We start from the raw sequence: 26,527 nt of genomic DNA on the forward strand, positions 1-26,527 counted from the left end.
CACTGGAGTGGGTTGCCATTTCGTTCTCCATTGCATGAAAGTGAAAAGTGAAAGTGAAGTCGCTCAGTCGTGTCTGATTCTTAGCGACCCCATGCACTGCAGCCTACCAGGCTCCTCGGTCCATGGGATTCTCCAGGGGAGAGTACTGGAGTGGGTGCCATTGCCTTCTCCATGCTAGTTAACTATTCCATTCGAAACAGTTGGGTGTGGTGGAAGAGTGGAATGGTGGGGGTGGATATCAGTCATGCTTATACCCTGCTTCAAAACAGATTTCTTTTATTTTTGGTGAGAGAATTTATTATTCCCTAGGATATTCTCCTGGTATATGGAAGACTTGGGCAGGTAGTCACTGAATTATTTCCATGGAATGTTACCATGTCATCAGAGACAGGACAAATACTCTTGTTCTTCTCTTTAACCATGGATGATGTAATTAGCAGCCTAACACCTTAAAGAAGGAATTCCTCAAGTTCCTTGGGATTTAATTCCATTCGTCCAATCAAAAGATTAATGGGCCTCTACTACATACTGTGGGAGTAATCAAGAGGTCCCCACCTTCAAAGGGTTTATGGTTTAGTATTAGTAGGTAAAAGTAAAATTTCCACTTCCTTGTACTTCCACTTACTTTAAAGGTGAAGATGGCACCTATTTCTGAGGATAAACACTTTTCCCACTGCATTTGGATAAAAAGCTGTGAGGATGACAGAGTTTCTCACAGAGGGAAATATGTGCTGTGGGTCATGTTTGAGAACCTGAGTTCCCTTTTGTGACAGAATATAGTCATAAACCTTGTTATAAAGCCTCCTGTAAAAGATCTTAAGAGGAACAGATGTTCTTTGTCCTTACATAGGACCAACTCAAACTATTAATAACAAAAGGAGGTTGCATTCTGTGTAGTTTATGAGCTTACTATCAGAAGAATATTCAGTGTCTAAAAAAGCCCTGAATTATAATAGGTACATGGGAAATTCTCATTAGCCACCAGATAAATAATGTATCTTTCACAGTTGCATTTCCCAAACCGATAGCAGACAACTGAATGGACGACTGAAGGAATGAACTGAAAATTAAATCAAGTTAACATGAAACTTACTCATAAACTGCTCCCCGACTCTGACCAATGCCTGTGGTTTGTAAAGGTAATACATGTAAAAAATACAGGCAACACAGAGAATTATAAAAAGGAAAGTGGAAATCTTTTAACTTCACTGCCCAGATTTACCAAAAAAAGGAAATGTAAATTTTGTTTTCTTAACAGATATTTTGTTTTCCTAACAGAAATTTTGTTTTCCTATCTTTCCTAAAGATAAAATGAATACACACAAAGCTTTATAAAGATGCAATCATACATGCATACTGTTCGTAACAACTTTCCATAGGTCAACAAATGCTGATCTATGTCAAAGTAAGTTACCTTTGAATATAATATTTGGACCATGTTCAGTTTCATGAGGGAGTTCCTCTGCACTGAGGTTTCCTCTCCGGTTTCTTACCAGCTCGTACGTGGCACGGCTTTTGTAGTGGCTGAACTGTGCTTGTCATGATAAACATGGGTCTGGGTAAGCTCCTCACTGTCTAGATTTTTTTCAACTTAGAAGTTTGATCATAATGTCTTCTGGCATTTGGACAGGTTGGCCACAACTCAGAAACTGTTTTTCTCATATTTCCCAATGATATTTCCCTTATCAACTTGGTTGAAAAGAGGAATTTTAGATTTGCAGTGAAAAAAAAAAAAGCAATTGATCTTTTCTCTTAACCTCAACAATTGCAGAATTCTTAGAATTTTAGAAGGCTTAGCTCTTTTTTTCTGAGCTCTTTTCCACATTCACGTATTCCAAATATCTCTGTGCAGAGAAATGTACTTTGGGAACCAGAACTTTTCTTGGAGAACATCTTTGGAAGGCTTAGTCCTGCCTACCACAAGGGTGATATGCAGGGAAGATGAGGGGAGGGTGAGTTCTGGTTGAGAGTTTCTGTTCCATGAATTGATGCTTTTGGGAGAGGAACATGTTCACTCTTTTAAATTGAAGTATAGTTGATTTACAATGTTGTATTAATTACTGTTGTACAGCAAAGTGATTCAGCTATACATTTATATATACATGTTCAGTTATACATATATGTATAATGTGTATATATATACATTCCTTTAAAAATATTCTTTCCATTATACTTTATCATAGGATGTTGAATGTGGTTCTCTGTGATACAGCAGGATCTTGTTGTTTATCCATTCTACATGTAAAAGCTTGCATCTGCCGACCCCCACCTCCCACTCCATCCCTTTTCCAGCCCCTGTCCCTTGGCAACCATCAGCCTGTTCTGTTTCAATTTCATAGGTAGGCTCATTTGTGTCATGTTTTAGATTCCACATATAAGTGATATTAGGAAGTATTTGTCTTTCTCTTTCTGATTTAATTCACTTAGTATGATTATCTCTAGTTGCATGTACATTGCTGCAAATGACATTATTTCACTCTTTTATGGCTGAGTATTATTCCATTCTATCTATCTATATATATCATATCTTCTTTGTCCATTCATCTGTTAGTGGATATTTAGGCTGTTTCCACGTCTTGGCTATTGCGAATGGTGCTGCTATGAACATAAGGGTGCGTGTATCTTTTTGAACTAGAATTTGTCTGGAAAAATGCCCAGGAGTGAGATTATTGGATCATATGGTAATTCTATTTTTAGCTTTCTGAGGCACCTCTGTATTGTTTTGCACGGTGGCTAACTTACGTTCCCACCAACAGTGTAGGAGGGCTCCCTTTGCTCCTCTTGGGTGGGTGTGGTTTCGGAAGGAAACAGTGTCAGAATAACTCTGACACACACATGAGTTCACACAGTGTGGGCCCACAAGTCCTCTAATCAGGCTCTTGATGCTGGCGTGAAATAGCTGGACACTGGTATGTTGTGTCTATCTGTGTTCTACTTCTAGAATCAATTTAGCTAAAATAGGTTTTTGGTTTATCAGATATTATGAACTGTTCTTTATGGTCAAGAATGGTCCTATTGAGTATTAATTAGTAAGATATGTGTCATCACTCGCTTTTATAGAAGTCAAGGAAATGTACACTTATTTATGCAAATTATCTTTCTCAGTTTTCCTTGTAAACACACATTAGTACTTATTTTCAAGAAGGTGGGGTTAAAATGATGTTTGGCCCCTGACAAAGCAAATTGACCAGTTCACTCAGGAATTACACACACAGCTCTGGCTTCAGTATGATGCAAATCATGAATCACATACAATGCTATATTAGTCAGAATGAGCTACATTTTACTGCTGTAAAAATCATCACCAACAACAGAAGTTTGTCTTTCTCTAATGCAGTTTGTTGTGGGTCCAGGACCTTTCAGGGAAGCTGTATTCCCAGATGCTTTAGTTTATGGTATTTCCATATCAAGATGTGCTCTTAGAATCACTTAACAAGCAAAGGGCTGGTGAATCCATTCCTGAAAGTTAAATACTTCCATTGGAAAGCGATCCATGTTGCTTTGATTCACATTCCATTGGCCAAAATGAGGACAAAGATCATCCCTAACTTTAGAGGGGTTGGACGTGCCCTTCCGTTCTGTGTCTGGAAGTGGAAAATTGTGTGTTAGGGAATGGTAGCAACACTGATCACATGTATGTACGCATTCCACGTCTAATTCCATGCTTTGTACTGTACTTAGGCCTCTACTGTTGATCAGTAAATGTCAAGGATGAGTACTAGCAAGGTTTATAGACTGATATCTGTAAAGTTGGGGTGCTGCAGGCCATGGGGTGGCAAAGACTTGGACACTACTGGGCAACTGAACGACAACAAAAGCTGGGCTTAGTGAAAAAACTGACAACTGGAAAATGTCACATGAACTCTTTTCTGTGTTATATTTTCATATGATTTAGAGCAGAATCTACATGACTGCAAGTTAGGTTATGATCTGAGTCCTTTGCATTTGTAACTGTCATTGTTACCTTACATGAAGAAATAAAAATAGGCCACTATTAGGAGGACTAGGGAAATATAAACCTTCTCCCCGGGACTGAGAGGCCCAAGTTGATGGGTGCTACATTTACTACATTTCTAATTGGCAATTTTAATGAACTCCTATGACTTCCCTGGTGGCTTAGATGGTAAAGCATCTGCCTACAATGCGGGAGACCGGGTTCAGTCCCTGGGTCGGGAAGATCCCCTGGAGAAGGAAATGGCAACCCACTCCAGTACTCTTGCCTGGAAAATCCCATGGATGGAGGAGCCTGGTGGGCTACAGTCCATGGGGTGACAAAGAGTCCGACACAACTGAGTGACTTCACTTTCACTTCCTTTCAATGAACTCCTGTAGATGTTTCCCATAGTAACATCTATAGGAAATAAGAGCATTATGTAATGGACCTATTTATGGAAAATTGCTGTTTTCCCTTGTATTAACATTTTATTTATTTATTTTCTAGTTTTTGGGGAGAATAGTTGCTTTATAATGTTGTGGTAGTTTCTGCTGTACAGCAAAGTGAATCAGCTATAAGTTTACATATAACCCCTGTTTTAAAAAATTTCCTGTCCATTTAGATCACCACAGAGTATTGAGTGGAGTTCTCTGTGCTGCACCATAGGTTCTCGTTAGTTATCTATCTAATACATAGTATCAATAGTATATGTGTATATATAGATATATATACACACACATATATATGTCAATCCCAACCTCCCAGTTCCTCCCATCCTTCCTTTCCTCTTTGGTATCCATACATGTGTTCCCTACATCTGTATCTGTACTTCTGCATTGCAAATAAGATCATCTATGCCATTTTTCTAGATTCCACATATATGTGTTAAGAAATCTGCCTTAATAAATGTTTCCATTATGTAACTTAGAGAATGCATTCTCTGAGAGGATGTAACCTTAAAAAATTAAAACTCTTTTAAAGAAATAAAATGGTTTTGTGAATTAATTTCTTTTAATAAAACAAAATCGTTGAGCAAATTGAAATGTGTCAGGACTATAGCCAGCAATACATATGATGATGCATTTTGTGTAACATGCATTACTGGTCTTCATGAAGTAGATTCTTTTGGTAGCATTTTGAGGTGATCTGGCTAAAATATGTACAATGAAATGTAAATTGCCAGGAAATTAGATAAAGATGGCAGATTGAGGGAAGACAGAGAAAGGAACCCTCCGTGCTATTTTGGTGCTCTTGTTTTCCAGGGACTGAGGAATGCCAAAAAGAAGAATAGGCTTTGAGACTCCCTAGGGGAGGGGAGTCAGTGTCTTTCCTGTCACAGAGAGGGAATGAAGATTGCAGATGTTTTCTTAGAGACTCTAGCAACAGGGTTGCAACCCAAGAAAGCAAATCCTGCGGCTTAATTTGAGCTATCCATTTGGTACTGGGAGAGAGCAACTTCTCCCAGGGTGATTCCTGGGGCAGGCTAATGGTCAAAATGCAGACTGTGTTCAAATCTAACCTCACTGTTTTCTAGCTGAGAGGTCCTGGGCAGGTTACCTGAACGCTCCATGCCTCAGTTTCATGGGATACTAATGCTCATTTGTATCAACGTGCACCAGTTGAATGGATACTAACGCTCCTGGTGAAGGAATAAAGCACTTAGCCATGCAATTAAGTACTTTATGTAAGTCCTATTTATTATTTTTGTTCTATTTGGTAGTCATTAGTGCATGATGTCAGCCAGCTCTAGCCACAGAGGCTTCCTCTGGGAACTTATCATGTGGACGTAATGAAGTGTTAAGAGACTTGCCCAGGTCACAAAGAAAGCCCTGGATCATTAGGAAAGTTGGAGCGCCACTCAGCTGTGAAAGGCCAGGTCAGGGGCGACCTTCACACTGCACCCTGGGAAGGGGCAGGCAAATCCAACTTACACTTTACACAGGTTCAAAAGGAAATCAGACTGACTAAGCTGGAAAGGGAACTAATTATTTTAAAAATGTTGTCACTGTTGTTGGAATTTGAAGTCAAAATTGTATTCCAAGCTAGATGACAAGCAGTTGAAATATTAACTGCGGGAAATGGTTTTGGCACTTCAAGAAAAACCCTTGTAATTAATCTTCACTGGTAATCTCCTCAGGGTAACCATTAAGAATTAGAAACATGCTCTGTCAGCCCGTCCAGAGTCTAGGCGTGGGGATGACAGGAGTGTATTTTTTGGGTACTGCCAAAGCCCCAAGACTAAGTGGTATGTTTTGTATACAGCAAGTGTATAATCAGTGTAGTTTGTTACTGCTCTGCAGTGATAGTAGGACATAAAATCCTGGACTTTAGGCAAGTACAGAACAGAAGGGTGTCCTGGAGCACAGCCATTCCCTTTTCCAATTGCCTCCCTTTGTTGAGAGACGATCCGGGTGGAGAGTGAGCTTGGGTCTGGCAGGGTGAGCCGCACACCGGCCCTTCACGCTGGGCCTTCCCCTGCTTCCAAAACAACAGACAGTGCTCAGAGCAAAATGATTCAGACAGCCTAAGATGGTAACCTTGTACCATCCGCCAGGGCAAGGCAACTACTATTTTGCAAAGTTCATGCTGAGCATTATTCTTAGCACAGAGACTTCAAGTCGCTATGTGTACAGATAATACAGTTTCCAACTCTCCACTCCTGTCCACATACCCCCGTGTGAACCAGCACCGTTCTACTCACCAGCCACCTACCCTCTCAGAGGACTAACAGGCTTAGACGTAGAATTTTATTCCATGACTCTAATCTAAACTTTACCATTTAATCCTCTTTAAAGTATACAGTTCAGTGACATTAAGGGCATGTATCAGCTATTTAATCAAAGTGCTGTTCCACATTTCGGGGAATGTACTGTTATCAGCATTTTTACCAAAGAGAGGGTACAGAAGAGCAAGAACAACCTTATTAGTTAAAGGGTTCTCTCAGCAACTTTGTGAAACACTCTGTTGGTATGGGAAATAGAATTTACTGACCAAGATGAAAATATTGTCTTAGCAATAGCCACTGTTCTTGGAATTCTTTTCTCACAACAGAATTAGATAGCCTGGCTAATAACTTAACACAGGTCACAGTCCCCGAAGGCAAGTTGACTCTTCACAGTTGGCAAGAGTGGACACAGATCTGCTGACTCTTGAGCCTTGTGGAAGATTCTAGAATATGTGTAACTACAGCTGATCAAGGACCATCTCACTTCTGTGTGACCCTGACAGTAAAGACCCAGATTCATCCCCCTCTTTCCTCTCATCTGGGAAGACAACGGCATCCTTTCCCTCTCACTTGGTAAGGTCCCATCGGTCCCTCAAGCTCCATTTCAAACACTCATCTCCGAAAAGTGGGAGAAAGATGGTGTCAGCAGTAAGACACTGTGTGTCTGAGGAATTAAGGAGTCAAATGAAGAAGAGGCCACAAAGGATTGAAATGTGTTTTTATTTTGTTTTAAATTTCTAAACAGGAGACCCCAAATATATATGATGATGGAAGGGATAATTGTCTTCCATGAATAAGACGAAGCTTATAGAGAAACATGATAGAGATGTGATATCATGTTTTTCAAACCTGGTCCATTTTCCCACCCAGAGTGATGTCCCTGATGGGACTCATCCAGTTTCTCCTTGAACACACACAGAGATGAACTTTTTCAAGGTCATCTGTCTCCCTTCACTGTCCCTTGGGGACATCAAGTGACCCAGGTCCAGGGAAGGATGTGGTACTGGTCTGCCAGAGCTGTCATAACAAAATACTATAGGTTGGAGGCACTTAACCCACACAAACTTACTTTCTCACAGTTTTGGAGTCTGGAAGCCCAAGATCAAGGAGTTAGTAGGCTTGATTTCTAGATGCCTCTCTTCTTGGCTTGCCGATGCCACTCTCTTGCTGCTTGCTTACATGGTTATCCCTCTGGGCATGCCCACCCCTGCTCTCTCTTGCTCTTCCTATGGCATTAGTCATATTGGATTAGGGCGCCACCCCAGTGGCCTAATTTTATCACCTCTTGAATGACCGTATTTGACTGGGAGCTCCTGAATGGCAAGAATCCTGCCTTCTTCCTCTTGGGCTGCCAGCTTCTAGCAGGGTACCTGGTACTAGTAAGCACTCAAGTCTCAAATGAACCCCAAGAAAGTTAACTGAGATGCATCTCTTTATTCTTTGGGCTCTTCTCTTGGAAGACAAAGCAGGATTAGACTAAAAAGATGGGAGATGAAAAGATGCTCAACATCACTCATTATCAGAGAAATGCAAATCAAAACCAAAGTGAGGTACCATTACACGCCAGTCAGGATGGCTGCTATCCAAAAGTCTACAAGCAATAAATGCTGGAGAGGGTGTGGAGAAAAGGGAACCCTCTTACACTGTTGGTGGGAATGCAAACTAGTACAGCCGCTATGGAGAACAGTGTGGAGATTTCTTAAAAAACTGGAATTAGAACTGCCATATGACCCAGCAATCCCACTTCTGGGCACACACACCGAGGAAACTAGATTTGAAATAGACATGTGCATCCCAATGTTCATCGCAGCACTGTTTATAATAGCAACCTAGATGCCCATCAGCAGACAAATGGATAAGGAAGCTGTGGTACATATACACCATGGAATACTACTCAGCCATTAAAAGGAATTCATTTGAATCAGTTCTAATGAGATGGATGAAACTGGAGCCTATTATACAGAGTGAAGTAAGCCAGAAAGATAAACACCAATACAGTATACTAACGCATATATATGGAATTTAGAAAGATGGTAACGATAACCCTATATGCAAAACAGAAAAAGAGACACAGATGTACAGAACAGACTTTTGGACTCTGTGGGAGAAGGCGAGGGTGGGATGTTTTGAGAGAACAGCATCGAAACATGTATATTATCTAGGGTGAAACAGATCACCAGCCCAGACTAGATGCATGAGACAAGTGTTCGGGCCTGGTGCACTGGGAAGACCCAGAGGAATCGGGTGGAAAGGGAGGTGGGAGGGGGGATCGGGATGGGGAACACATGTAAATCCATGGCTGATTCATGTCAATGTATGACAGAGGCCACTGCAGCGTTGTGGAGTGGTTGGCCTCCAACTAATGGAGATAGATGAAAAAAAAAAAAAGAAAAAGAAAAAAAAAAGTTTGACACTAAGAAAAAAAAAAAGATGGGAGAGATGTGAGAGAACAGCCTCACGGGGGCGCCTACGCTCATCAGTACTCCTGCTGCTTTGGAAGCGAGATGCTTCTCCACGTGATTGCCCACCTGATGCCTTCAGGTGGGTCTTAGGTGCATGGTGTCTTTTGAGATTTCATACTAATCTCATTAATGCAATATAAGTAATGATATATATAACATATATAATAATATATATATCTCATTAATGCATACTTATCTCAGTGACACAATGAGTTTTTATTACAGTTGAAGGACATTCTTATTGGAAATAGGTGCTGATTATACTGTGATTTCTTATTTCTCAATGGCTGGTGGCAGATAATTGCAGCTATATGCTAAAGCCAACAGATTCTCTCTACATGCTTTAGTGAGCTGCTCTTTCTAGTCTGTGTAGACAAATGATATTTATTTACAACCTTCAGGCCGGTTATTATATCCTAGATTACTTATATTCAATGACATATCCTTGTTTATTATTATTTCTTTGATCTTCTCATTTAAAGATATTTACAAACTCTTGGGTGTAATACGTTTTTATTTAGCAGCAGCTTTGTCCTGGTTGAACACATTGCTCAGTTTCACCCATCACTGACTGCTCAGTGACTGGAGACTGCATCTGGCTTCCTTGTTTCTTGTATTGTACATTACTTCTTAATGTCACAAATGTCTTATGTGGTGGGCACTTATATTCTGTCTGTGCTTCTGGCTTGATGTTCCTTCCTTTATTTCAAGTTGCTATTAATTTGGAAGGTCAGTTGTTAAAAGTACATCTACCTCCATAAAATAAATATTTCAATGATTGTGTTATTTTCCTGTCCAGCACCAATTTTTGCATTTGGACCTACTTAGATGAATGTGGAGGATAAAGATTGTCTTTATTTGGAAAACTATAGGGGTGATTACTCTCCTTGGCCTTTGAATATCACACATCTGAGGATAACGGATTAAACCTGTAGAATGGAGAAAAAGACACAAGTACAGTCACAAACTGTATTGTTGATTCAAAGCTGTAAGAAATTATGTTAATGATCAAAAGAAAGACTGACAGTCATGGGAAAATGGCACCTATTATTTATGCATAATAGGACAGTTTCAGTATTATATCCTGTGTGGCTTGTGGTTCATAGATCACACTGCCTAATCCCTGGAGCCACAAAGGACATCTGTGAATCCACTGTTTGGCTCCTAAGCTAGAGCCACAGGTAAAGAGACCATTTGTTGATGGACAGATCATTACACAAATTCAGTTCAGTTGCTCAGTCATGTCCGACTCTTTGCAACCCCATGGACTGCAGCACGCCAGGCTACCCTGTCCATCACCAACTCCCAGAGCTTGCTCAAACTCGTGTCCATAAAGTCAGTGATGCCATCAAACCATCTCATCCTCTGTTGTCCCCTTCTCCTCCTGCCTTCACTCTTTCCCAGAATCAGGGTATTTTCCAATGAGTCAGTTCTTTGCATCAGGTGGCCAAAGTATTGGAGCTTCAGCTTCAGCATCAGTCCTTCCTAAGAATATTCAGGACTGATTTCCTTCAGGATTGACTGTTTTGATCTCCTTACAGTCCAAGGGACTCTCAAGAGTTTTCTCCAACACCACAGTTCAAAAGCATCAATTTTTCTACACTCAGCTTTCTTTATAGTCCAACTCTCACATCCATACATGATTACTGGAAAAACCACAGCTTTGACTAAACAGACCTTTATCGGCCAAGTAATGTCTCTGCTTTTTAATATGCTGTCTAGGTTGGTCATAGCTTTTCTTCCAAAGAGCAAGCGTCTTTTAATTTCATGGCTGCTGTCACCATCTGCAGTGATGTTGCAGCCCAAGAAAATAAAGTCTGTCACTGTTTCCATTGTTTCCCCATCTATTTGCTATGAAGTGATGGCACTGGATGCCATGATCTCTGTTTTTGAATGTTGGGTTTTAAGCTAGCTTTTTCACTCTCCTCTTTCCCCTTCATCAAGAGGCTCTTTAATTCTTCTTCACTTTCTGCCATAAGGCATCTGCATATATGAGGTTATTGGCATTTCTCCCCACAATCTTGATTCCAGCTTGTGCTTCATCCAGCCTGGCATTTCACATGATGGACTCTGCATAGAAGTTAAATAAGCAAGATCACAGTATACAGCCTTGACACATTCCTTTCCCAATTTGGAACCAGCCCATTGTTCCATGTCTGGTTCTAACTGTTGCTTCTTGACCTGCATACAGATTTCTCAGGAAGCAGATAGGTGGTCTGGTATTCCCATCTTTTGAAGAATTTTCCACAGTTTTTTTGTGATCCACACAGTCAAAGGCTTTAGTGTAGTCAATGAAGTAGATATTTTTCTGGAACTCTCTTGCTTTTTCTATGATCCAGTGGATGTTGGCAATTTGATCTCTGGTTCCTCTGCCTTTTCTAAATCCAGCTATACCATATGGAAGTTCTCGGTTCATGTACTGTTGAAGCCTGGCTTGGAGAATTTTGAGCATTACTTTGCTAGCATGTGAGATGAGTGCAATGGTACGGTAGTTTGAATATTCTTTGGCACCACCTTTCTTTGGGATTGGAACGAAAACTGACCTTTTCCAGTCCTGTGGCCACTGCTGAGTTTTCCAAATTTGTTGTCATATTGAGTGCATCACTTTAACAGCATCATCTTTTAGGATTTGGAATAGCTCAGCTGGAATTCCATCACCTCCAATAGCTTTGTTCTCAGTGATGCTCCCTAAGGCCCACTTGTGAAATTTACTCTCATGTAGAGAAAGTTTAATGTTGGGGTATCCAAAAATGACAGTAATTCCCATAAACACTTTATGAGATTAAAAAAATGAGACAAACCTCACACTGGGTATGAAAATAAAATAATTATGAAAAATAAAAGGAGTCACAAGCTGTCAAAGTTATAGCAGTGAAATACTTTTGTCAAAGGAATAGGAAATGCTTGATAGAAATATTAGAAAAGATCATAAGTAATCTTACTTTAGGGAATAATTAATGATGACCAATGTTTTATAACATACAACTAAGTAGGGTTAGAATGATTATTTGAAACTGCTTCTCCATAGGGAACCTACCTATCAAACTTTCAGAAAATACTCTGCACAATACGTTGCTAATCTCTTTTCTAGACTTGTGCATTTCTGACTTTTTATACCTTTATCTACCATATAAAATACGAGTGCAAAATATGTATACTTTTCTTAGAACTGATAACATGATAGTTTTCATATGGGAAGGGTGATTTTGCAAAATTTGGAACCCTGTTGCATTTATTTAGCTGTTGGCATAGGTGAGATATATGGTTGATGGTGGGGAGGGTGTCATTGAAAGAAAGGATAGAGACTCTCTGCCTGCAATCTCCTTGTTGAATTTTGTTTTGGTTATATAACTGAGTATTGACATTCAAACCCTGTGTTCCTAAAACTGGCTGTGGATTACCAGGCTCCTGTGAGGAGTTTTTTGTGGGGCCCAGAACTTTGCTGTGATAGTTAAATGATGGCAACAATACCATTAACCCATGAAGCCTGTAAGAAACTTGTGGCGCCCCCTCATGGACAGATACATAGGTTCTCCCACTCTGTCCTTTAGGTGATGATTTGGGGACATTTTCAAAGAGGGATAGGCTGCCAAGATTAAGCCTTCCAGTGAGTTACCTCACTCTTAAGAAATTTCAGCAAGTTATTAAGCAATTTCATTTTTTTAACAAGGAAAGTTTCAATTCTCTATTCCTAGGCTGTTACATGTTACTTGGCAGCATCATTTTTTTGCTTAGACTCAAGAGTGCTGTCACTACTGGTGACAGGCTGAGCTGAGCGGCAGCCTGGAGTGATAGTGCACACATAGATCTAACCAATTTGGCTTCAGGGCCTACAAAATATTTCACTGACATGAGTTTTCCAAGAGAAGCCAATATTCAGATTAACTGAATACCTGAAAAGATCTGTGCATCACCTAGCATCCTTCCGGTTGGCACTGGAGGTTGGGGAGGTGACCAGATGGCCGTATTGTGCAAAGCATTTATGTTCTTCTCCGATGACCAGCTTGCCTCTGGGCTCCTGGGAGCAGTTTCCACTGGAATGGAGCAGAGAGAATCATAATTATGTCTCAGCCCTAGTTCATCACCCAATAGGGGCCTATATTTCTCCATGTGCCCTTATAAATCTTTTAGCTAAATCAGGACTCAAATGTAAAACCCAGTTCCCAAGGGAACTTTTTAATATAAACTAAAGTCTGGTTTAGGCTGATTTTTTTTTTTTTAGGCTGATTTTTTTTAACCTTTGTGAAAAGTATTTACTCATGATAGTTCCAGATTTAGTACAAAGTCTTACTTATTTTTCATGACACTAAAAACAAAAACTCCAAATGAATGAAAAGCAGAAACATCCCTCGAACACTGTACAACATATAGATAACATTCATTTAAATTATGAAAATACAGTTTAGAAGCTGGTGGAATATTCAGAGGAAGCATAATATTTTGGACAATGCTGCCATTGCTATTTTGCTTGGTTTTACTTTTCAACTAAATAATGTTTTTATCTTCTTATAGTAGAGCCCCATAAAGGGATAAAGTAGTGGAAATATGACAAACTTACCCTTTCTGTTTTTTCAAATCTAGTTGTTTTTACATCCTGTGATAATCATAGAACCTCATCCTGGTTCTAGAGGGTTAAGCACAGGTTAAATCCTGAGTAAGTAGTTTTCTAGAGTAATCTCCTAAGAAGCACTATTCTGAGCATCCTTGAAAGAGGAGATTCTGTCTGGTCAGCACTCCGGGAGCCAAGTACTCTTTTAAAATCTGGATTTGTTGATGCTACATGTCAAAATCCAGACAGAGTGATAAATTACTCATAAATGAAAAGAGAGGCAATTATTGCAGTGATGGTCACTGGCTATGATCTTGGTAACTCCAGTTCTATAGCTTTTCTTTTAGCTACAGGTATTTTTTATCCTGAACATCTGATTCCCAGTTTGAACCTGTGAATAAGTTACTGGAAGCTATTAGGAAAAAAATTATGCTGTCTGAAAATGAACCTTGGTGTTTTTTAGAATCCTTCGAAGAAATAATAGAAAACCCAGGGACCACTAAATGCCCTGTGAACTGCTGGGAAAAAAATAGCTTATATTTTCTGGAGGAAAAGTGACTCTCTGTATTTATGTAATCATTTCAGTTATGATTCTGCTTATTAGCTATAAACCCCAGAAGTCACGAGGTTAATAGGAACCTTTCCAAAGACACACACATTAAACTTGGGGAATAAGGTCATACATTTGTAGAATTCAGGGTTTATTGGGACGGGTATCTGTCTCACATTAGAGATTTTGCAGGGAACACTGGCTCCTGGCACACACTCTCTTGGCATCTGTATTCCTTTTGTCTGCATCAAGTTCTGCTTGTTCCTCAAACCATCAGAAGCTATTTAAGTCGAAAGGGGTGGATGCCTCCTATACCCGGAATCATGCAAGCAGTAAGACATGTGTTCTACTTACCCAGTTAAGAGAGGGCTTCAACAGGAAGGCTTGTCGTATTAGTGATACTTCTTTATATTTTAGTACATTACTTACATTGGAGTCATTTTTGAGTTTTTCGTTGACTTGCTTTGAATTTCTATCTTTTTTATTAAATTCAGTTCAAAATTTCTTTGTTGTTTTCAGTATGTGCTGAGTACCATGTGCAAATGCTATAGAGGGTGCTGTAAATAAAACAGAAGAAATACAGTAAAATAATTAGCATATGAAAAATTTCAATCTCATGAGTAATTGGCAAATATCGAAGTAATACTTTTCACCCCATCAAATGATCCAAGATTAAGAAAAAAAGAAAGTCGGTGTGATGATGAAGCCAGGGCATTTTTTTGTGCTCTACTGGTAGTGAGTGTTGTAAGAGAGATACAAACCACAAGCCCCCTGGGAAGGATCACAGTTGGAAACATCAGGGAAAGTTTCTGGAAGGATTTTGGAAGAGAAATGGAATTTAAACAGATGGAGGATGGAAATGAATGCAGGGCACAGGGCTTGATGAAGGTTGGTGTTTTTCATTTCCAAAATGGAAATTTTTCTATCTTGAAACATGAGCTCTAGCTCATTTATTTTAATGTTTTCATAGTATTCCAATGGACGAATACGTAATTTATGCACCCGTTCTCCTACTGATGGACAATTAAACTGCTTCCAAATTGCTGTTGTCACAAACAAAGCTATCATGACCATCTTAGTTTCTATTATCTCTTGTGCGCTGAGAAGATTTTTTGCAGGACGTGTACTGGGGGAGAGGATTGCTGAGGCTTGAGATGCACTAGACAGTCCAAATCGCCCTCTAAGTGTCTATGCCAACTGAAACTCCCACCAGCAACGTTGGAGGGCTCCAGCTTTCCTTCACCCTTGCGTTTAGTATATTTAAAAAATATTTATTTATTTATTTGGCTGCATTGGCTTGCGGGACCTTGGTTACTGCTTTTGGGATCTTCCTGGCGGCATGCAGGAACTTTCTTTCTTTTTAGTTGCGGCATGTGGGATCTAGGTCCCTGGACAGAGATCAAACCTGGGCCCCCTGCACTGGAAGCATGGAATCTTAGTCACTGGACCACCAGGGAAGTCTCTACATTTAGTACTGACAGGCATATGTTTTTCCTGATTTAATGGATGTGAGTGAGCATTGTATTAATTTTTTCAATCCTCTGATTACAAGTGAGGGTCAACATTTATTTTGTATATTTATGGGCTGTTCAGATTTCTTCTTGAGTCTATTACACATTTCCCCCTATTTTTGTCTTTTCTATTTCTTTAGTTCACTTATAGATCTTCTTTATATTTTATTCTGAATGTCATTCATGTTTTTAACAAAATCAATGCAATTAACTGCAAGCATTTTCACTTTCTCTGGGTCTTGTCTTTTAAATTTTTATTATTGTCTCATTTCATTTAGAAGTAATTTTAATGTAGGCAAAGTTATACTTTTTATGTTTTGTATTTTCTATGGCTTGTTTAAGAAATCCTTTCTTACCATACTTCATAAGTGTGTATCCTAACATTATGTCTAGAAGTTTTGTTTTTCACAGTTTCTAAATGACCTGAAATTGATTTTTATACATAATTTGAGACTGGGTTATAATATTTTTTTTCAACTCTCCAAGTCCATAAATAATTCTTCTCATATTTTATTTTTATGTGTTTACCACATACCAGGCAACCTTATATGGACTTGAGCGAGCAGACATTGTGAGCAAATCATCTCGGTGGCAAAATGTGCCCAGGTGTCTCCCCGGGACACAGGATTCCAGAAGCAGCTAAGAAGTGGCAACTGCAGATCTGATTGAGTTTGAATTCAAGCTCTCTCCCTTATAAACAAGGCAGGGTACAAAGAATGTCAACAAAATGAATCAGTTTGAAAAAAGTTGGTCTTGAAATAAATAGAACTGGATAGAAGTTTGGGATAGAAATCCGAACTGTCCATATGAATTCGAAATGATTGGAAGAACTGGACTCTGAGGCTTTCACTGGACTCTAAGGATACTGGAGTGAAATGAAGAGGACCCTTCATTACACCCATCTCAAGAGCCTGGACTAAATAAATGGAACAAAACAGTATTAGTGAGGTGTAAGTTTCATGAAAACCATTTATTCTTGGGAAAAGAGCTGTCAGCATATAACCCCAGGGCTCGGCCATTCAACCCCATTCCCACCTGGCTGTCCCTTGTGTCTCCTCTTGAAAGAGGCCAGGCTGCTCAGCACTCACTTTTCTCGAACACACTCTGCCTGGGGTGGCCACATGGCTCAGTGCTGACCTGGGATGCAGGTGCCCAACTTGCCTTCCCAGGCAAAGAGACCAAGCTGCTGGGGCAGAAGGTCGGTAGCCCTCATGCCTTGCTTCCTGTAAACTGGACGTGGCGTCTGGAAGTGCAGGGGCTGCCTTGTGACCCTGAGCACAGAGACTTCTGGCATTCTGAGCTCCTCTGCCAGCCTGGTGTTCCTATCTTTAGATTCTAAGTGGCCAGAGACTAAGTAAACCCATATCTGTGTAAAGGCCTTGTAGTGAAAGTTTTTATTTTTTACATTCATGTATAGCTAAACATCAGAGAAGGCAATGGCACCCCACGCCAGTACTCTTGCCTGGAAACTCCCATGGACAGAGGAGCCTGGTAGGCTGCAGCCCATGGGGTCGCTAAGAGTCGGACACGACTGAGTGGCTTCACTTTCACGCATTGGAGAAGGAAATGGCAACCCACTCGTGTTCCTGCCTGGAGAATCCCAGGGATGGGGGAGCCTGGTGGGCTGCCATCTATGGGGTCGCACAGAGTTGGACATGACTGAAGCGACTTAGCAGCAGCAGCAGCATAGCTAAACATATGTCTGATACAGCTTTGATAACTCATTCATTCATTCACTTATTCATTTTTTCATTCAATATTGGTTATCACTGAAAACTTATGGTAATGGGTGTGTGTTAATGAGGTTAGGGAGAATCCAACAGACGAAGGGAAAAGACAAGATGTCACATATTTCTTGTGTTCCCAGAATTTAACTTCTAGTAGGAGGAATAAAATATAATGGACTGAAAGGCAGTTTATGATTGGCGTGTGCCCCATGTGCCAACAATTGGTCCCAAGTTTTCATCAGATGACCCTTCTACAAGCATCTGGGATTCACTGTGGTGGCTTGGGTACCACACGGACAAATTTTTGTTCTAAGAGCATATGTCATGTGCTGGTAAAGTCACATTATCAATAGTCACAGGACTGGTTTTAGCATGGGATGTCCAATCATGTATTTTCTGCTACAAAACAATCCATAAAAAGTTTCTTTTGGAGCCCTAAGACATTTGGTTCAAGGGGCACAAGCATTCCAATCCACCTATTGCGGACACTGGATGGTCTCTGTTCTGTTGGCATGGCTTTGAAAGAGACAAGCATTCTGTTATCATTCTGGGTCACCATCCCGTGCCGCCACACAGGAGACCAGGAGCTGGAGAAAGCACTTTTACAACCAGGGGTCAGAGTTAGGATGTAAACTCCTGGCAGCTTGCTGTTTTGCATCTTGGTATCCCTCATCATAAATAATTCCTTGTTTGCATGTTTCATGGGATCAAAGCATGTTTGCTCTTTCTGACTGCATGTAGTTTTATTTTCTGGCCATAATTGAACTTAGAATATACAAAGTTATCATCTGACTTCTTGCATTACTGACCAGTCGCTAGGTTTAGATTTTGCAGTAAACACTTAATCCATTTTCTGGTTGCCTCACCCAGATGACTGAATTCCCAGCAAAGAGAGGTCAGACCACCTGCCTTTCCACAGAGTGTCCTTTGGTTCATTTCAGATCAAGCACTGAAGACAGGGTAGCAGGGAAAGAGGCATGGTTAAAGGCATGTAAGAACCTCCAGGAGGATCTTACAATTGGGGGAGCACTTAGAATCGGCAGTCCTCCTCAGATTTCACAGTGTTCCTGTGAGGCTGGTATTAAGGGCTTTGCGGTGATCCTGATCATGGCCTTGAATGTGTGGCTCATGACTCAGGCTGTGCTATGGTCTACCCCTGGCACTGTATGTCTGACCAGGCATAGGACAAGGCTGTAGAAGAAGCAATTGAAAGTATCAGGGTGCAGGGTTGAGGTTAGGGGAGGTTTGCCAACTCATTTCTATGGCACTGAAATGTCTTCCCTTGGAAAATCCTGCAACTAAGATTTCCATGCCATACTCTGCTAGGCTTCTCATACCAAAATGGTTTAACTGCGGGGATAGGATGCTATGAGGCTTGAGGCTTTGATCTCTAGCTTTTGGAAACACATTTTGGGATGATGTGGTTTTAGCCTATTTGGCTTTTCCACCTTTTTTTAAAGAAAAAAATGCCATGTTTGTAAGATTGAAAGCTGGTGATAAAGACTGTTAGTCCATATAAAGTCATTTAAACTGTTTTTGTTTTTTTCAGAGATTGCTGAGTCCATCTGTGACTGCCTCAGTGCAGCTTTCCTTGATATAAACAGAGGCTTTAAAAAAACTGGATGAATGCCAGTTTTGGTTAGCATTAGAATTGGCTCATGTTGAAGTTCACGTTGACCTCAAAGTGAAAGTTTATCTTTTGAGGTCATTTTGACCGTGGGAAGGTTAGATATTGTAAATTTCCACGAAGTGTCTTGGTTGACTGGATTTTCTTCTCCCTGATGTTCGAAAGAAAATCCCCACAACCAGAAGGCTTGCTTCCTCAGCTGAAGTGGTGGTCCATCTGCAGAATTGCTGGCTGTATGATCCCAAGATCAGTCTGTGTAGCATCCAGTCCTAGGCTAGGAATTTATTGTGTTAGCTGTTTTAGAAGTGTTGTTCCTGAGGTGCCAAGGGGGTCAAGCAGCTGAACTAAATCAACAGGAAATGAGGTTGGTGGTGTGGCGATGCAGTGGATGTGAGATGGGGGCAGGTCCTAGGATTCCTGATTCGAATCCACAAATCCATGGAAAGCTGGCCTCGTCAGCTTGTCCAGCGCTCCTGGGGCTGCTCTGTGAGAATCTGAGACTGAGGACCAGTCAGGATGGCGAGGGAGGCAAAGCTGGTCTTTTCTCAAGCCACCCCTTGTCTTTCAAAGTCTTATTAAAATATGAAAAAGTAATCCCTACATTTTTGTATTGCACTTCATCCTGTTTGTGATGCCAACTGTCTCGCTGGTCACACTGCACGCACTGTTCACTGAACCCAGGGTCGGTGAGGCACGGGCCAAGAGGTTGGAAGGAGACTTGAGGAGCCGCAGGAACTGCAGAGATGTGTTCCCTCCTGGCAGACACGGCGGCAGTAACACAGCCTCTCTCCTGCTGACGCAGCGGCCGCAGCATCACCATGCTATAGTAATAACAGAGCCACGATGCCACTCCAGCGTAGCCCGATGCCCCAGCAGCCAGGGCCTTGTGGTGGAGCTCTTACAGACCGGCGGCACACAGCGCCTGGGGGCTGGCGAGTACCTCGGACACGCATGCGCCGTGCGGGAAGTGCGCTCAACCGCTACAGAGGCATATTCACAACACGTGGGGCGAGGGCGCGACGCTGTGGGGCGAGGCAGCCTGACGGCGCCATCTTGGCTCATTTCCTCTTTCCCTAAAACTTTACTCTAAGACTTGGTTCAGTCATCTTCCATGGCTTCTCCACTGACCCGTTCTTTAGTAATCTTCTCTCTTTACAGTATTTCTAGTCTCTCCTTTTCTGATGGGTCTTCCCTTCTGTTTACAAACAGGTTCAAGTCCTTTCTATATTAAGAAAAAGACCTTTTTTCTGCATCCCCCACTGTCCTTTTTTTCTTTCACAGTTTAGCTTCTTGAAAGAGTTGTCTATGCTTTTTTTTTGTATTTAAAAAAATGGAGATATATTTAACATCACATTGTATAAATTAAATGGTGTATATATTGATTTGATGCATTTATATTTTGCAAAATGATTGCCATTCTGGTGTTAGCTTCTATGCTTATTTTCCACTTCTTTATCGTTAATTCATGTTAAAGCCCACTCTAGTCCTTGCCTAGAGGGTTTCACTTAACTGTCTGTCAAAAGTCACCATGATATCCTAATTATCAAGTTGAGTAGATTCAGTTTTGGATCTCCTTATTTGCCTTCTCTATGACATTTAACAATGGCACCTCACTCCAGTAGTCTTGCCTGGAAAACCCCCCCCAGAGGAGCCTGGTAGGCTGCAGTCCATGGGGTCACTAAGAGTCAGACATGACTGAGCGACTTCACTTTCACTTTTCACTTTCATGCATTGGAGAAGGAAATGGCAACCCACTCCAGTATTCTTGTCTGGAGAATCCCAGGGATGGGGGAGCCTGGTGGGCTGCCGTCTATGGGGTCGCACAGAGTCAGACACGACTGAAGCGACTTAGCAGCAGCAGCATGACATTTAACAGTCTTTTTTTTTTTTTTTGAGGGTTGTGGTTCATGTAGATAAATTATAAATTATAGCATTTAAGGTGTGTGCTGTGTGCTAAGTTGCTTCAACTCTTGTCTGACTCTTTGTGACCCTGTGGACTGAAGCCCTCCAAGCTCCTCTGTCCATGGAATTCTCCAGGCAAGAATACTGGAGTGAGTTGCCATGCCTTCCTCCAGGGGATCTTCCTGACCCAGGGGTTGAACCTGCGTCTCTTAAGTCTCCTGCATTGGTAAGTGAGTTCTTTATCACTAGTGCCACCTGGAAAGCCCATAAATTACAATATTTAAAGTAATGTTTAGTATCGTTTTCTGTTTATCTTCATTCATTAGCAAGCGTATTAACTGAAGTTAAGTTACTAAGTCTTAGTTTTACAAATATAATTAATAGATTTTATTTTTTAGAGCAGTTTTGGCTTACAGAAAAATTGAGTGGAAAGTACAGAGAGAGTTCCCATATACCTGTTCTTTCTCCTCTCACAGTTTTCACATCTTGCATTAGTGTTGTGTATTTGTCACAACTGAGAAGTCAATATTGATATTGAAGTGCATAGCTTACATTAAGGCTTGCTCTTTGTGTTGTAGATTTGTATGGGTTTTTTTTTTTGAAGAGATACCTACTTTTTAATTAAATATACATATGGTATTATCATGAAACACTTTAACATATATAACATTGATTTGATACATTTGTATATGGTAATAGCACCCTATCATGTCACATAATTGTCATTTCTTTTTTGTGATGGAAATTATTAAGATCTAGTCTCTTACCACTTTTTATGACTATAATAAAATATTTTTGTCTATATTTACTATATTGTGCAACAGATTTCAGCACTTAATTATCTATTAGTTGCAAGTTTGTGGGGCTTCCCTGGTGGCTCAGATGGTAAAGAATCCACCTGCCAATTCAGTAAACACAAGAGATGCGGGTTTGATCCCTCGGTTGGGAAGATCCCCTGGAGAAGGGAATGACTACCCATTCCAGTATTATTGACTGGGAAGTCCAGTGGACAGAGGAGCCTGGCGGGCTACAGTCCATGGGATCTCAAAGAGTCAGACTCGACTGAGTGATTAACTCAAGTATGTACCCTTAAACAACTTAACTCCTTTTCTCTCAGTCCCTGTCCCTTGGTAACTACCATTTGATTCTGTTTTATGAGTTTGGCTTTTTCAGATCCACATGTAAGTTATACAGTATTTGTTTTCCTCAATCTGACATCTCACTTAGCATTGATAACTGTACAATGTTACATACCCACTATTACGGTACCACACAGAGCAGTTTCACTGCCCAAAGATCTGTGTTCCACCTGTTGATCCCTCCTGCAATCCCCAGGCCCTGGCAATGATTAATCTTTTTTACTGTCCCCATAATTTTGCCTTTTTTCAGAATGTTATATGCTTTTGAGTCACACAGGATGAGCATTTTCTGGTTGGCTTCTTTCACTTAGCAACATGGATTTAAGTTTCCTCCATGTCTTTCTGTGGCTTAATGAGTCTTTTCTGTGTTATCACTCAGCAGCATTCCATGTGTGGGTGTGCTCAGTCTGTCTGACCACGCTCCTGTTGCAGGACACTGTGGTTGTTTCACATTCTGGCAGTTGTGAATACAGTTGCTAACACCCATGTGCAAGTTTTCTGCTCAATGAATTGGATCATGGTCCCTCAGTTTTGAAAACCTGTCCTTCCCGCCTGCCATGGCGCCCTTCTCCTTTGATCGTCTCTGGTTCCGCTTTGCTGTTGTTGCTGCTGCATGCCTGTTTCCCCAGGGTTCTGTGTCGGACCCTCTTCTCTTTTCAGTATCTCACACATGTTTCCTGCACGATCTCATTCACTCCCAGGACCTCAGTCATCACCTCCCTGTTGTGCCCTAAACTTGCATGTCCATTGTAGGTCTTTCTTTTGAAACCTGGACCTGTGTGTGCATTTCCCTTCTTGAATGTCTCCTGCAGGGAGCTGTGGGCAACACCCCAGAGAAGAAGGCCATCCAGTTCTGGGGACCGTTTCTCATGTGGAAGGAAATACATACATGAGCACCAAGACTTTTCTATCATATTTCCTCTAGTGCAGGCTTTTTCAGCCTCAGCCTTGTTGACATTTTGGATCAGGTAATTTTTCAGTCTGAGAGGCCGCCTGTGCTTTGTAGGCTGTTTAGCAGCATCTCTGTCCTCTACCCACTCGATGCCGGTAGCACCCCCTGCCCCTCCAAGTTGTGACAATCAAAAATGTCTCCAGAAGTTATCAACTACTTCTCCAATGGATGACGCTTTCACTGCTCTGTCTTTGCTCACATTTCTGTGGCTTTCTTCATTGCCTTTCCTCAGAGTGAAGTTGCTACTTACTTTTTAAGGCTGGGCCCACCTCGTCTGGGGGCTTTCTTGATGGCTGAGATGGTAAAAAATCTGCCTGCAATGCAGCAGACCTGCGTTTGATCCCTGGGTTGGGAAGATCCCCTGGAGAAGGGAATGGCACCCGACTCCAGTATTCTTGCCTGGAGAATTCCACGGACAGAGGAGCCTGGCAGGCTACAGTCCATGGGGTCGCAAAGAGTCAGACACAACTGAATGACTAACATGCACACACTACCTCATTTACAAAAAGGTTTTCTCATGTCCCTTTCCCTTCCTTTCTCTGTAGAATGCCCTCTTCCTGGTGCCCTGCTGGCCTCCCATGGGCAGGTGCTTGCTTGCTTACCCACGTGAGCGCTCCTCTGCACAGTGAGCTGACGGGATTGACATCATGCTTGGGTCTTTGAATCCTTGGCACTTTCACGTTGTGTGGCAATTCATGTGCCCAATTAATACTGTCAAATAAATGAACCATAACGGCCCCTCCTGGTCAAAATCCTGTAAGATGAATTCTCATAACACTATATATATTGCCTTCAAAGCACTTATTACAGTTTCAATTTTTCTTCTTTAAAGTGTGATTATTAAATTAATGTCTTTCCCCCTCACTAGGCAAAACTTTTGAGGGCAGAAGCCATGGTTGTTTTGGTCATCACTGAATCAAGCAGTGCTTGGCACTTCATTGGGGCTCAGAACATATTTGTAGAGTGAATATATGATCTCTGAAAAGAGTAGTGTTGGAAGGTTCTATCTGGGCTTATTAACAACCACAACAACTACAACTAATGTTAGTTTAAAAAATATTTTCACTGGTATTATTCTCACTTAACAGTCACAAAAACCCTGGTAAAAAGGTACTGTTTCTATATTACAGATGAGAAAACTGGGGAAGATTGGAAAAATTAAACAACTTAAGGTCTCATATGCTATGATCATTGTATTACAAATTTTAGGCCCCATTATTTGTCATCCATACAACCAGATTTGGGGTGACGAGTAAGTGCTTTAATGGCATATTAAGTAAAAGAGTAACTATGTGATTGGTCTGTATTTTTTGCGTACTGGTTCAGAGAACAAGCGTGTTTACATCTAGATGAGAAAACATTGCTGAAATTCATATTAACTGCTCATGCCCCCTACCAGCCCTGGAGTAACACAAACATTGTCTTTAATTTGTATTCCAGAGGCAGCCAGACAGAGTCAATACAGGGAGTTTTATAGGTCCAGTGGTTGCAAATACCAAATGGGAGAAGCATTTTGATGTTTGAAAAATAAAACACTTTCTCTGTATTAACATTAATATGAATAATTGACCATCTGAATGAGATAAAGGAAACTTGATGGAACCAAGATTAATACTCTTCATGCCATTTTTTCTTACCACCAGAAACATGGGGATTATAACCTTTATCCCCACTAATATAGAAATAGTGGAAATAACGGGATTTACAAGTCTGAGAGACTATTATGGGTAAATTATTAATATATCCCTGAAATCAAGTAGAGAAATGAGTACATTATGAGCTTGAATGCTGTAGAGCTCTTGCAAAACACTGAAATTCCCAGGCCGCATCTAAATGTCCCTGACTAATCATCCCAGACTTTTTACTCAAGAATGATGTGTTAAGCCTTGAAAATGTATGTACATAGAAAAGGTAAAAACAGATGACAAATTTGTACTAATGCCCTTTAGAAGATGTATTAGAAATGAGAATGCATTCTTCATGGGGTGGATAATCATTACTACCAAGTAACACTGCTTGCATCACCATGCCGGTTCAATGGAGGCATTCACCAGTTACTGGTTGAATAAAACAGTGACTCTATCCTATCGTATGCATGTCTGACTAGAGAAAAATTTCACAGGCCATTACTTGGAATAGCCTCTATTCCAAGTAATGTGTCCTGGGGTGTACAGGAGGTTGTCTTGATGATACGAATGCATCATCTATACTGCATCACTTTACATGTGACAGAGGAAGAATGGTATCAGGGGGCATGGGGGAAGACATGTGGGATTCCAGTGGAACTTTCTTGACATTTGGCCCACCTTTGAGACAAATGGAAAGACTGAAGGTAAACGAGAGTGAAGGGAGGTGATTCTAATGATAACAATCTGGAAACAGGAGGTATTGATCTTTGGGGTACTGATCATTGATTGAGTTTTTGGTGAAATCCTTATCAAGAAATGACCTTGCAGCTGAAAGCTATAATGTTGGGGAATTATACAACCACTGATAAGAGCATGTGAGATTTGCTTTATGTGAATGCATGTGTCTATTAGTTAGGAGGAGCTATTGTCACTCTAGCAAGGCAACCATTTCTTGTTCTTGAGTCAAGAATATAGTGGAAACCCAAGGGAATTTCTCCTTAGCCAGAAGAGACTTTTATGTTGTCTGTTGTGAACTTGTTTTCACACTTTTGACCACCCACAGGTGAATCCAAGACAACTACAGATAAGTTTCATAGACTGGAAAACCAGAATGAGTTTGTGTACATTTCAATTTAAAAGCTCCTTTTTAAGGGAATTAACATTGTGATGTTGGAAGGTGTTAGTTAAATCACAGAACATTTGTAAGATCTATTATGTGTGAGATAATCGCATGTAAATATTTGGTAGAAGTAAAGCAAAATGGACCCAGTGGTGGGAATGAACCCAATGAGGAGAAGCCATGTTTCACTTTTCTAAGCATCATCAACAGAGCTGCTTATTCTCTGAGTTTGGAAGAGATCCAGTGGGATTTAGTTTTATGAGGTTTAATGTAAAGGTGTTGTATTTCATGAGATGAAATCATAACACAGTGGGTTGCAAGAATTTTGAGAGATTATTTTTTCACAGTGTTGGCAAGCACCATCCTCTAGAGAATTTTGTGTCTAAAAGAGAAATGCAGATCTTCTTTCACAGGATTGAAATGATAACTAATCTTTAATCCTTTTTGGATGGCCAGGGTTCGACTGGTTAGGCTGATTTAAAATGTATGTAGCAGGTCTGGCCTCTCCAATCAACCTTTTTGAATCTATGACTTCCAATGCATCCTAAAATTTTAAGGTACATGGACAATGAATTTTGGGGGCCCCACTTCTAACTCATGATTAAGAATTTTTATATTATTTACAGCACATTCTTTACCTTTAGGCTTTGCACACAGTTTGAGTCTCTATGACTTTTGACAATCGAAATGAACATTTGGCC

General features: G+C 40.7%; 2 protein-coding genes across 3 annotated transcripts in view; both read left to right on the top strand.

Annotated features, from left to right (window-relative positions):
• TLR2 (toll like receptor 2) overlaps nucleotides 1-16,671 on the top strand; it is a 136,162-nt gene extending 119,491 nt beyond the window's left edge. The window contains exons 1-2 of one of the 2 annotated variants that reach the window (XR_006341139.1): nucleotides 11,718-15,108; nucleotides 16,270-16,671. The gene's annotated coding sequence lies outside the window, so the exon portion shown is untranslated. Of the gene's footprint in view, nucleotides 1-11,717; nucleotides 15,109-16,269 lie in introns of those variants that run through there. The other variant, XR_006341140.1, reaches the window with a different exon arrangement.
• The window catches only part of LOC122694217, a 233,189-nt gene that overhangs the window by 6,176 nt on the left and 200,486 nt on the right, over nucleotides 1-26,527 (top strand). The gene's annotated exons all lie outside the window — the stretch shown is intronic.

The sequence above is a fragment of the Cervus elaphus genome, chromosome 5 (genome assembly GCF_910594005.1).
Source record: "Cervus elaphus chromosome 5, mCerEla1.1, whole genome shotgun sequence".
Taxonomy (NCBI): Eukaryota; Metazoa; Chordata; class Mammalia; order Artiodactyla; family Cervidae; genus Cervus; species Cervus elaphus.